Below are 11,698 nucleotides of genomic sequence, written 5' to 3' on the forward strand. Positions count from 1 at the left end.
TCCGGTGAAAACCTTTTTTCTTTTAAATCAACTGGTGGCAGAAAGTTAAACATATTTGTAAATTACTTCTATTAAAAAATCTTAATCCTTCCAGTACTTATTAGCTGCTAAAAGCTACAGAGGAAATTCCTTTTCTTTTTGGAACACTGATGACATCACGACCACACTGCTCTCTGCTGACATCTCTGTCCATTTTAGCAACCATGCATAGCAGATGCATAGCAGATGTATGCTAAGGGCAGCATGGTGGCTCAGTGGTTAGCACTGCTGCCTTGCAGTGCTGGGGTCTTGGGTTCAAATCCCACTAAGGACAACAATAAATAAAGTGTTATTATTATTATAATAACGTCAGCAGAGAGAACTGTGCTCGTGATGTCATCAGAGAGCATTCCAAAAAGAAAAGAATTTCCTCTGTAGTATTCAGCAGCTAATAAGTACAGGAAGGATTAAGATTTTTTTTTAAAGAAATAATTTACAAATATGTTTAACTTTCTGCCACCAGTTGATTTAAAAGAAAAAAGGTTTTCACCGGAGTACCTCTTTAAGTCCTTCCTATATATGTCCTATTCCTTTTGAATACACTTCTGGCTTTGGCTCAAAAACTGCAGTGGCCGTTTTTCAAAAACTGCCAGAAAAAAAACCAAGTGGAAACTTAGCCTTACTGTTAACTACAATTCCTAAGTCGTTTATAATTACCGTAATTCACTCTGGTATTTAGATACATATTTATATATTTAACATTTCTATATGAGAGACCCTTGATAAAGTGAAGATGAGGAAACGTACATTGGGGCTGGTGGTGGAAGCATCCAATTATGGGCGAGTCTTGCATTTATCATGATATAGCAGGTGTCCATATACCACATAGTGCTTCTCAAGCTACCTTTATGACCGTATTTATCTGAGACTCCTCCACATATATAGTTTATGGATAAACAGATTGATCATATAGAGGGACATTTATCAATGTTTGCTTATGTATTCTTTTTTTTTAGTAATTTTTTCTTTACTTTTTTTTGCATATGTGCGACTTATTTATCAACTGGTTTCATCCTGTTAATTTTCTTTCACGTAAACAATTTTTCCTTTTTTACTTTGGTAGTAGCTTTTTCTGCTCCATGTTTGAGCTGGAGTAAATTTAGTCAATTTTTAACCCTGTTGCGACTTTTTTTTGCGCAGTTGCGACTGTCGCAGTTAATAAATACCTGACTACCCGTAGTCCATTTTAAAATTATTACTACGTAGTTCATTTTTGGAAAACTTGCTTTTCTCGCTTTCCAGTCAAAATGTCGCACGAAAAATCGCGTAGTCGCAGTTGCGACAATTTTGTGACAATTATAGTAAAGAAAACCTGACTAAACCCGTTGATAAATGTCCATAATTGAGAGTACTGCCCCACATTGGCATTTTATGCAGTAGCCATGCTTCTTGTTCTCCCTGTGTATACAATGGGGGAGATTTATCAAAACCTGTCCAGAGGATTAGTTGCTGAGTTGCCCATAGCAACCAATCAGATCCCTTCTTTCATTTTTCAGAGGCCCTTTTCAAAAATGAAAGAAGCGATCTGATTGGTTGCTATGGGCAACTCAGCAACTTTTCCTCTGGACAGGTTTTGATAAATCTCCCCCAATGTGTCTATAGTTGCTGACTAAACTGCGTAGGGCATCTTACATGTTTTATTGTCTATATACACAGATTTTACAGAGCATCAAAAACGTATTATCTGTCAATCTAATAAACAAAAGTGTCTATCTGTAAATATACTACATTTGACAAGGTCATTTCTTCATTATTGTATCTAGGTTCTAATGAATCAATATACAGTTATCCCTCAACTTACAATGGCCTCAACATACAATAGTTTCAACATACAATGGTCTTTTCTGGACCATTGTAACTTGAAACCAGACTCAACATACAATGTTACAGACAGTCCAGATCTGTGAAACATGTTAATAGCTGGAAGAACAGACCAATCAGAATGGACATTCACTGGTAAAACCCCTGTATTAGCGCGTGCACTTTAGTACAGTGGTCCCTCAACATACGATGGTAATTCGTTCCAAACGAGCCATCGTTTGTTGAATCCATCGTATGTTGAGGGATTCATGCAATGTAAAGTATAGGAAGCTGTACTCACCTGTCCCCGCCGCTCGAGATGGTGTCCCCGCCGCTCCCGATGGTGACCCCGGCCTCCGCTGGGCTCTCCGCTGTCTTCTCCGGTCCTCTGCTGTCTTCTCCGGTCCTCTTCTGTCTTCTCCGGTCCTCTTCTGTCTTTCGCAAGGCCTTACTGGGCCTGCGTAGCGACGTCATTACGCCGGCTGCGTACGCCATTCCTATTGGCTGACGTGCACAGCAGTGTATTGACGTCATCGGAGCAGGCCGAGAAGACACCAGAAGACCAGTGCTGGACCCGGATGGCACCCCGGAACATTGTGGAGGGGTAAGTAATACTTACCGCACCACACGGGGAACATTAAGCTGCTATCCGGCAGCAGCTTAAGCATTTGGCGCTGCCGGATAGCACTTAATGCGATGGCCCCGACATAAAAAAGCATCGTATGTCGATGCTGACATCGACATGCGATGGCCTCTGAGAGGCCATCGTATGTCGATTTCATCATATGTCGGGGCCATCGTAGGTCGGGGGGGGGGGGGGGGGGGGGTCACTGTACTGAAGTGCATGCACTGAATTCCTGTCTGGTAGCGCCCCCTACAGTACAGGGAGGTATTACATGTTGAGTACTACTCTTAACCTATTTCACAGTTAGCTGCTCCTTTGGACACCAAGTAAAGGCAGCTCCATTTTACTTTTTTAGGACATTGCGTGTACTGCACAGGACCCTGAAGAAACTCCTGTCCTCTACATAGACCATTGTTTCCCAACCAGGGCGCCTCCAGCTGTTGCAAAACTACAACTCCCAGCATGCCCGGACAGTCATCGGCTGTCCGGGCATGCTGGGAGTTGTAGTTTTGAAACATCTGGAGGTCTGCAGGTTGAAGACCTCTGTGGCCTTTTGTGGCCTTTGTCATCATCCAGACCCCCCCCCCCCCTTTGGTTTTCTACTCACCTCCCCCCTAGTGACGTTGCCCTGTGCGTCGTCGTCAAGGCAACGTCACTAGTCCGGGGCCGGGCCCGGAGCCGAGAAGAGGGCCCCCCTTAGCTGGGAGTTGTAGTTTTGCAACAGCTGGAGGCACCCTGGTTTGGGAAGCACTGACACAGAAAGTGATTTACAGCTCCCAGCAGATCTTTCTTTCTTTTATATGTAAGGATTTGCTTTATCTATATTAGTTATCTAGTTATTTTTCTTTAATCCTCACTTTTTCCTATTTTTGGATGACATTTTGGTGGCTTCAGAACCAATTACCAGGTTTCCATAGAGTTATAGACTCAACATACAATGGTTTCAACATACAATGGTCGTCCTGGAACCAATTAATATTGTAACTTGAGGGAGCACTGTACATTTTATGAAAATGTAAAAAAAAAAAAAAAGGTAAAATAAGTCTCAGAACTGAGGCTGAATGGAAATGTTTTATTTTAGTTGACGTGGGTTTAACACTGTGGCATTAACCATGCTTTAAAACCTCCAACCTGCGCTTGATGGATTGCGTGGCGTTCAGTATAATGTCGCGTTACTTACTTCCAGGTGTCATCAAATGTCATAATATTATGGTCTGGATTTACTAAGTGATCCATGGACATGGCAGAGCACAGTATAAAGCACTTTACATGTAACTTTAGACCTAGTTAATGGATCATGGGAACATATGTCTCGCCATGTTGCCAAATGTGGTGCGTTATTCCATCTGAGAAGCACATGCACATACTTAATAAAGTTTATTGATAAATCAACATCTTCGCATTGACATTATTTTTTTTATATTTTTTGATTGAGGGGAGAAATCAAGGCTGTTAGGGCTGCTTCTTTTAAGAATAATGGGGGAGATTTATTAGGCAGAGGAAAAGTTGACCAGTTGCCTATAGCAACCAATCAGATCGCTTCTTTCATTTTGCAGAGGCCTTGTTAAAAATGAAAGAAGAAATCTGATTGGTTGTCATGGGCAACTGGGCAACTTTTCCTCTGCACAGGTTTTGATAAATCTCCCCCTATTGAATAGGACTTAGCTGCTTAGGGAGAGGCTATTGTCCTAGAACAAACGTATCAACTGTGGAGCTACCATGGTCAAATATGACCAATATACTGGAGTATCCTGCTGCCTCGTCTTTGTTCCCAACCATAGAGCATTCATACTTGCCATATATAAGGCCGGTGTTTGCTCCACTTCCTGGATTCCAAAGAGTGGAGATCCTCTTCTTCCCAAGAAGAACTCCAGAAAGCAATAGATCAAGTATACATGCAGCTCTATCCATTGTAGTGTGTATGTGTTGCTGAAGCAACAGAGTTTTTCACTATACTCTTAACCCCTTAAGGACCAAGGACGTACAGGTACGTCCTTGGTCCTGCTCCCGTGATATAACGCGGGGTTACACGGTAACCCTGCATCATATCACGGCGGGCCCGGCGTCATAGTGAAGCCAGGACCCGCCGCTAATAGCGTGCAGCGCCAAACGCGGCGCCGCGCGCTATTAACCCTTTCGCTCAGAGCTAAAAGCGAAAGTAAAAGCTGCCGGTTAACTCAGTGGGCTGTTCGGGATAGCCGCGGCGAAATCGCGGCATCCCGAACAGCTTACAGGAAAGCAGGAGGGCCCCTACCTGCCTCCTCGCTGTCCGATCGCCGAATGACTGCTCAGTGCCTGAGATCCAGGCATGAGCAGTCAAGCGGCAGAATCAACGATCACTGGTTTCCTATGAGAAACCAGTGATGAATGATAAAGATCAGTGTGTGCAGTGTTATAGGTCCCTATGGGAGCTATAACACTGCAAAGAAAAAGTGAAAAAAAAAAGTGAATGTATATCATTTAACCCCTCCCCTATTAAAAGTTTGAATCACCCCCCCTTTTCTCATAAAAAAAAAAAACACAGTGCAAATAAAAATAAACATATATGGTATCACCGCGTGCGTAAATGTCCGAATTATAAAAATATATTGTTAATTAAACCGCTCGGTCAATGGCGTACGCGCAAAAAAAGTCCAAAATAGTGCATTTTTGGTCACTTTTTATATCAATAAGTCCTATCAATGTAAAAATTGTACCGTTAAAAACTTCAGATCACGGCGCAAAAAATGAGCCCTCATACCGCCCCATAGATGGAAAAATAAAAAAGTTATAGGGGTCAGAAGATGACAATTTTAAATGTATTAATTTTCCTGCATGTAGTTATGATTTTTTCCAGAAGTACGACAAAATCAAACCTATATAAGTAGGGTATCATTTTAATCGTATGGACCTACAGAATAAAGATAAGGTGTCATTTTTACCGAAAAATGTACTATGTAGAAACGGAAGCCCCCAAAAGTTACAAAACAGCGTTGTTTTTTTCAATTTTGTCGCACAATGATTTTTTTTTCTATTTCACCGTAGATTTTTGGGCAAAATGACTGACGTCATTACAAAGTAGAATTGGTGGCGCAAAAAATAAGCAATCATATGGTTTTTTAGGTGCAAAATTGAAAGAGTTATGATTTTTTAAAGGCAAGGAGCAAAAAACGAAATTGCAAAAATGGAAAAAACCCCGGTCCTTAAGGGGTTAAAACTACAGTGTGCTAGCCTCATGCATGCATGGTCACCTTACATAATCCTATTTGGAGAGCCACATGGGGGTCAGGAGACCCCATTCCGTCCAGATATGATGATCCCAGAGGTGGCTATTTCACCACTAGTGACCCATCCCTGCTCTTATGCTATGCGCCATATAGGCATGCATGCTAGTATCATCCAGACAGAGAGAAGCATATCTGTTACCAAATGGTTGGGGACACATGGAATGAATGGCAGAGAAACTGCAGAGATGTGGTTTGTGGCCTATAGCTTAGATGCCTTTGAGAGCATATGCACAACATTTTAGAGTTATCCAATGTGTATAATCCTTTTATTTAACTATAGGCAGAAAAAACACAAGACAGAGCTTCTCATTGGGCAGTATTTCTGGTATTGTTGGTGATACAGGTGAGTAGTATAAGAAAACCACTCACCTTAATCGGTTATGTTTAGCACACAGCAACCTTAGATGTCTTTATGTATATTGGAATAACGGTGCAGCCATCCGGATTTTTCGAGTGGATCCTCTTCACACGCAACAAGTAGACACTCAAACGTGGCAGTGGAAAAAAATATATCGAGATTATCGGCGCCATCCGTTGGCAAAACCTTCAGGGTAGACTGGTTAGTATACCAAATATTCTTTATTAGCTTTGTCAGACGCGTTTCGAGGTATGATACCTCTTTTTCAATTAAAAAAGAGGTATGTTACCTCGAAACGTGTCTTACAAAGCTAATAAAGAATATTTGGTATACAAACCAGTCTACCCTGAAGTCTGTACCAACGGATGGCGCCGATAATTTTGATAAATTTTTTCCATTGCCACTTTTGAGTGCATAATCCTTTTATGTAATAAAGATGTCATCCATATCTGTTAATTAATGCAGTATGTCCTATTTTGCATGGATTTCACGCCAGTGCTCCATTTCCCAGCATTGTTTATAAATGGCCTCACTGTTTCCATAAAAATATTGCACTTCCTAATGCATACAGAACAAGCTGACTTCTTTACTTCAGTTGTATTAGAAAAGGGTTCATGTAAGTTGCAGAAAGCCAGTCAGTATGGTCCAGTGAACAGTGAATTTCATTATCCTAAGGCCAAGTTTTCTTTTTGGCGTTTTGCCCAAAAAAATGCCAAAACGGCCCCATGGCGTTTTTTCATTGAAAAAACACTGCGGCCAGATTTTAGCTGTAAATCAATGAAAAAACGCTAAATTCTTTTTCCACTTTGCATTTTTCACTTTGGCGTTTTTTTAATCCTTTTGGCATTTTTCAGCTCCTTGGCGGCTTTGCAGTTGCAGCATGTTGAGCCTATGGCGTTTTTTCCCCCTGAAATCATGGCGTTTTTCTCCCATAGAAGTCTATGGGAGTAAAAAAAACGCCATGTGTGTTTTAACTTTGGCGTTTTTGCAGGTGCTTTTTATTCTTTTTTTTATTTTAGCGATCCAAAGTGATGGAGATACCTTTTTTAATAAAATTTTGTTGGGTACCATTAAAAAAAAATCATAAAAAAGATACAGTAGTGATTGAAAAATTGTATTCAACGAAATATATCTTTTTTTATAACTACATTTTTATTCATTTTTAAACAGGGATCAATTTATATGTGCGTGCAGGGAACTAAAAATGTAGCCGTCAATAATAAAAATGTAGTGTGTGTGTGTGAGTTTTTCACTTTTTTCCCCACATTTTTTAGGTTTTACAGTCCTGACACCCGACACGATTGTCCTATCTATTGCAGAGATGCGGAGTGGCTTTCTCCTGCGCTCCGCATCTCTGCACTATACTCCGGCCAGTGATATGAATAGAACATCACTCATTCATATTTACCGCTGAGAGCGGGGATTGGCTGCCACCATCCGGCCAATCCCCACTCTGGGCAGAAAATATAAATGAGCAATGTTCTATTCACAGAGATTATAGTACAGATATTCGAGTGCTGTATAGAGCCGCTCCGCATCTCTGCAATATTATGGACAATCGCATCGGGTGTCAGGAGTGAAACTCGGGGCAATCTGTCTATCTGTCTATTCCATGCTGGAAGTAGTAGTACTACCTAAAAAAATTTAAAAAATAGAGAAAAAAAAGCGAAACACACACTTTATTAAAAATTTATTAGAATTTTGTTAAAAACATTAACAAAATTTTGTTAAAAACATTTTTTCCTATCCCTACTGCATCCTTTTTTTTGGTACCCAACAAATTTTGAAAAAAACGCCAGAGGGGCCAAAAATGCTATTTCCAAATGCAAAAACGCCAGAAAAAACATTAGATGCAGGAAATTGCACTGGTGTTTTTATCTGCGTTTTTTTCACACAAAAAAAAAACCAAGTGGAAACTTAGCCTAAGGAAGTGGGAAGGTGATGGAATGCTTGGGAAATCATCAACCCCAACTTTACCTATCCAAGCACATGCAATTGGTGATATTCTTATATCACTCTTACTCTATTGGGGATATCTATTGTTATAATCTTTACGTTGCCAGTTGCATGGTTACCGATTTGCACTTGTTTGTATCTTGTTCGCATATTCATACTTTGAAGCATAGACTTCTGTTGCAATTCTTTTGGAACATCTAGGAGTTGCCAGGTAGTAAAGATGAGTCTCACAAGATGGTTTTTATTGTAAGGCGAAGTTCACACTACAAAATTTGTGGATGAAAAATTTCCGACTGGAGATTCTGAGTAAGGCCAGCACCGACTGAATAAGGAATGTCAGCCTCGAAGACTCTGCAATGTACACTCTGCAGTGGAATCCCATTGCGCCCAATTCTGCTTGGAAATTCCATAGTGTGAACCAGGCCTTAGGCTAGGTTCAGACTACGGAATTTCTGCCTGCAATTCTGCTTTGAAATTGCAGGCATAAATTCCGCTTGCTAAAATGTATAGTGTAGTGAATGGTTTTCCGTTCACAAAGTCACACTTCGGAATTTGTGAAGCAGAATTTGTGAACGGAAAATTTGCTTGGAAATTTCCGCCTGAAGAAAGGCGTTGCTCTTTCTTCAGGCGGAAATCCGCGCGGAACACATTGCAGTCTATTGGAGACTGCAGTGTCCGCGGGGTCCTAGTGCCGACTGATTCAGTCAACGCTGGCCGCACTCGGAATCTCCGGGCGGAAATTTTCTGCCCGGAGATTCTATAGTCTGAACCTAGCCTTAGTGTTTCTTGTTTCTATGAGTAGTAAAGGAACTTTGTTAGCATGAATAAAAAAATAAATAAATAAATAAAAATGTATATATATATATATATATATATATATATATATATATATATATATAGCCACAGGCCTCTCACCTCAGCCAAGCCAGATAACCCTGCTCTGTACCAACGAGGGGCAAACACCCCGAAACAGCTGTCTGCAGATGGGTCCTCTTTCCTTCCGGAGAGAGTTCTGGCTTGGCATAAATCCCAATCAGTTCTGAGACTTCTTAACTAGAGCCGGAGCTGCTTGCAGGACACACTGGGGGACATTTACTAATCTAGTCTATTCTGGGTATGCTTATAGACCAGCGTATGTGGTAGTCTCCTGCCTATTGTGCTCCTAATTTATCAAAGGTCTCACAGCCCTTGATAAATTCTGTGCTCAGACTTCAGGGTCTACAGCTTAACCTGCATTTAGACCTGCTCCAACATGGTCTGACATTTCAGCGTATTTTGGGCAGATGCGACTTGTCGCACAAAAGTCGCACTTGATAAATTCAGCACCAATGCATTTTCCAATGCATTTCCGTCTAAAATAGACTTGCATGCATCATGTTCTAAAAATCCTCCACAGCAAAAGTCGCAGAAAAGTCGCACATATTTAGACTGCGACTTTCTGTGCAACAAATTTAGACAGGAAAAACCAGTCTAAATCCTTTGATAAATCTCCCCCACTACCTGTGAAGGTGGTGTGATGAGCTGATTTGAATATTTATATTATATATACATATATATATATATATATATATAGGGGAATCTGCAAATCAGCTCATTACATCACCTTTTCAGGCAATGTTCCCTGGTATCAGCTTAGCTCCAGTTACGGAATATAAAAAGCTATGCCTGCGGAGTGCTTAGTGGCCCTTGAAAGCTCTGTCACACCAGGAGTGGTGAACTCTCCCTGAGTTAAATACTCATCCCGTATATATATATATATATATATATATATATATATATATATATATATATAGTTTTTAATGTGATTTTCTATTATGCATACCTTCATTGGCAAACCTTTATTTTTGGTGCAGAATGTGAAAAAATTTGTTCCATCAAATTAGGGGTGCTTACCTCAATTAGGCGTGCTTGAGCAGGAGTGATTGAGGCCCTATTCACACCTGACTTATACGTACTGTTTTTATTGATGAAGATAGCAGAGTCTTCCGATTTATCATGTGTCCATCAGGTTTACATTTTCATTTTTTGCTGGATAATATAGTATAGCTCCTATGCAACTCCTGCTATGAAAAAAACTGCTGATGAAATGTGTGAACAGAGCAATTTAACGGGGAGCTCCACTGGAAAAAATTTCAACCGGTGCCAGAAAGTTAAACAGAGTTGTAAATTATATATAACGAAGCAAGCTCAGCACCACTCTCTGTATCTTGAGGACAGGAAAAGCTGGGACCCTTAAAGACTTCTCCCCTTGCAACTGCTCGAGGTACATACAGGTGCTGCTATGCTGTGAGACAGTGTGAACAGGTATCCAATAGGAAAAAGAAGCGGAGCACTCACCAGACCTTGAATGCAGGTAGACTTTATTGACCGGGACGATCAAAGGCACATCAGGGGGAGGTGGTACAGACAGGGGAGTGTAGCTTAGAGACGCGGGGGTATCCTCTCGGTGACGGACCGTTGTGCGCCGAAGTGCTTCTCCAGAGGATACCCCCGCGTCTCTAAGCTACACTACCCTGTCTGTACCACCGCCCCCGATGTGCCTTTGATCGTTCCGGTCAATAAAGTCTAACCGCATTCAAGGTCTGGTGAGTGCTCCGCTTCTTTTTCCTATTAGAGTTGTAAATTACTTCTATTAAAAAATCCCAATCCTTCCAGTACTTATCAGCTGCTGTATATTACACAGGGAGTTCTTTTCTTTTTGAATTTCCTTTCTGTCTAACCACAAGTGCTCTCTGCTGACACCTCTCCTGCTATGGCAATCTGCTCCTACTCTGGACAGTTCCTAAAATGGACAGAGGTGTCAGCAGAGAGCACTTGTGGTCAGGCAGAAAGGAAACTCAAAAAAGAAAATAACTTCCTGTGTATTATACAGCAGCTGATAAGTATTGGAAGGATTGGGATTTTTTTTTAAAGAAATTAGTTACAAATCTGTTTAACTTTCTGGCAACCAGTTGATTTAAAAGAAAATGTTTTCCAGTGGAGTCCCCGTTTAAGTGGTTATCCAGGAAAAGTAAAACAGATCTAATTTCTTTTAAAAATAGCTCCATGTTTATTCCCAGGTTGTGTGTGGTATTACAACTTGGCTCCATTCCCTTCAATGGAACTGAGGATAACCTCTTTAAGGTCCCTGTACACTTTAGTCAAACCTTGACCAAACCCGTAGACTTAGGTGGGACCAGCCAAAACTCAAAAGTGTATGGGGCCTGCTCAACTCTCCTCTAACAGATGATTTTAGGGGAGAGATGGCCACCAGACTTGTCAGTCCAGTAAGAACAAATGAAACTTAGGCTGTTCCATTTATGATTGTTCATGTGAATGGTGAGATTAGGAAAGATAGCTGAATCTTTGGCCAACAACTATTGATGGCATTTGTCCACTTTCATACATGGGTCAACTGTGCCTAGCTGTGAATATGTGCAAATGTGAGATTTTATGGGTGTGCCTCTGGTTACTAATATGGATGTCTCTTCCCCAGAAGTTTAAAAATGACAGGAGGAGTCAGCTAATAATTGAAGAGTCTAGACAACTGTATAGGTGGCTTGTTATATTCATGCTTCCTTGAGTCCCCCATAACTGAACTGGCTATTTCCTGTTTGTGTTCCTTCCCTCCAGCTACACTCCCCAGGATACCTTTTTTCTAGGTGGGAACTTACT

At 41.0% G+C, this 11,698-nt stretch overlaps 1 protein-coding gene across 7 annotated transcripts in view; it reads left to right on the plus strand.

Moving 5' to 3' along the window:
- The window catches only part of CORO6 (coronin 6), a 162,650-nt gene that overhangs the window by 40,107 nt on the left and 110,845 nt on the right, over positions 1 to 11,698 (plus strand). The window contains exon 1 of one of the 7 annotated variants that reach the window (XM_056559003.1): positions 6,031 to 6,073. The exons of the other annotated variants lie outside the window; for them this stretch is intronic. The gene's annotated coding sequence lies outside the window, so the exon portion shown is untranslated. Of the gene's footprint in view, positions 1 to 6,030; positions 6,074 to 11,698 lie in introns of those variants that run through there. 7 annotated transcript variants of the gene reach the window in all.

The sequence above is a fragment of the Hyla sarda genome, chromosome 2 (assembly GCF_029499605.1).
Source record: "Hyla sarda isolate aHylSar1 chromosome 2, aHylSar1.hap1, whole genome shotgun sequence".
NCBI classification, from domain to species: Eukaryota; Metazoa; Chordata; class Amphibia; order Anura; family Hylidae; genus Hyla; species Hyla sarda.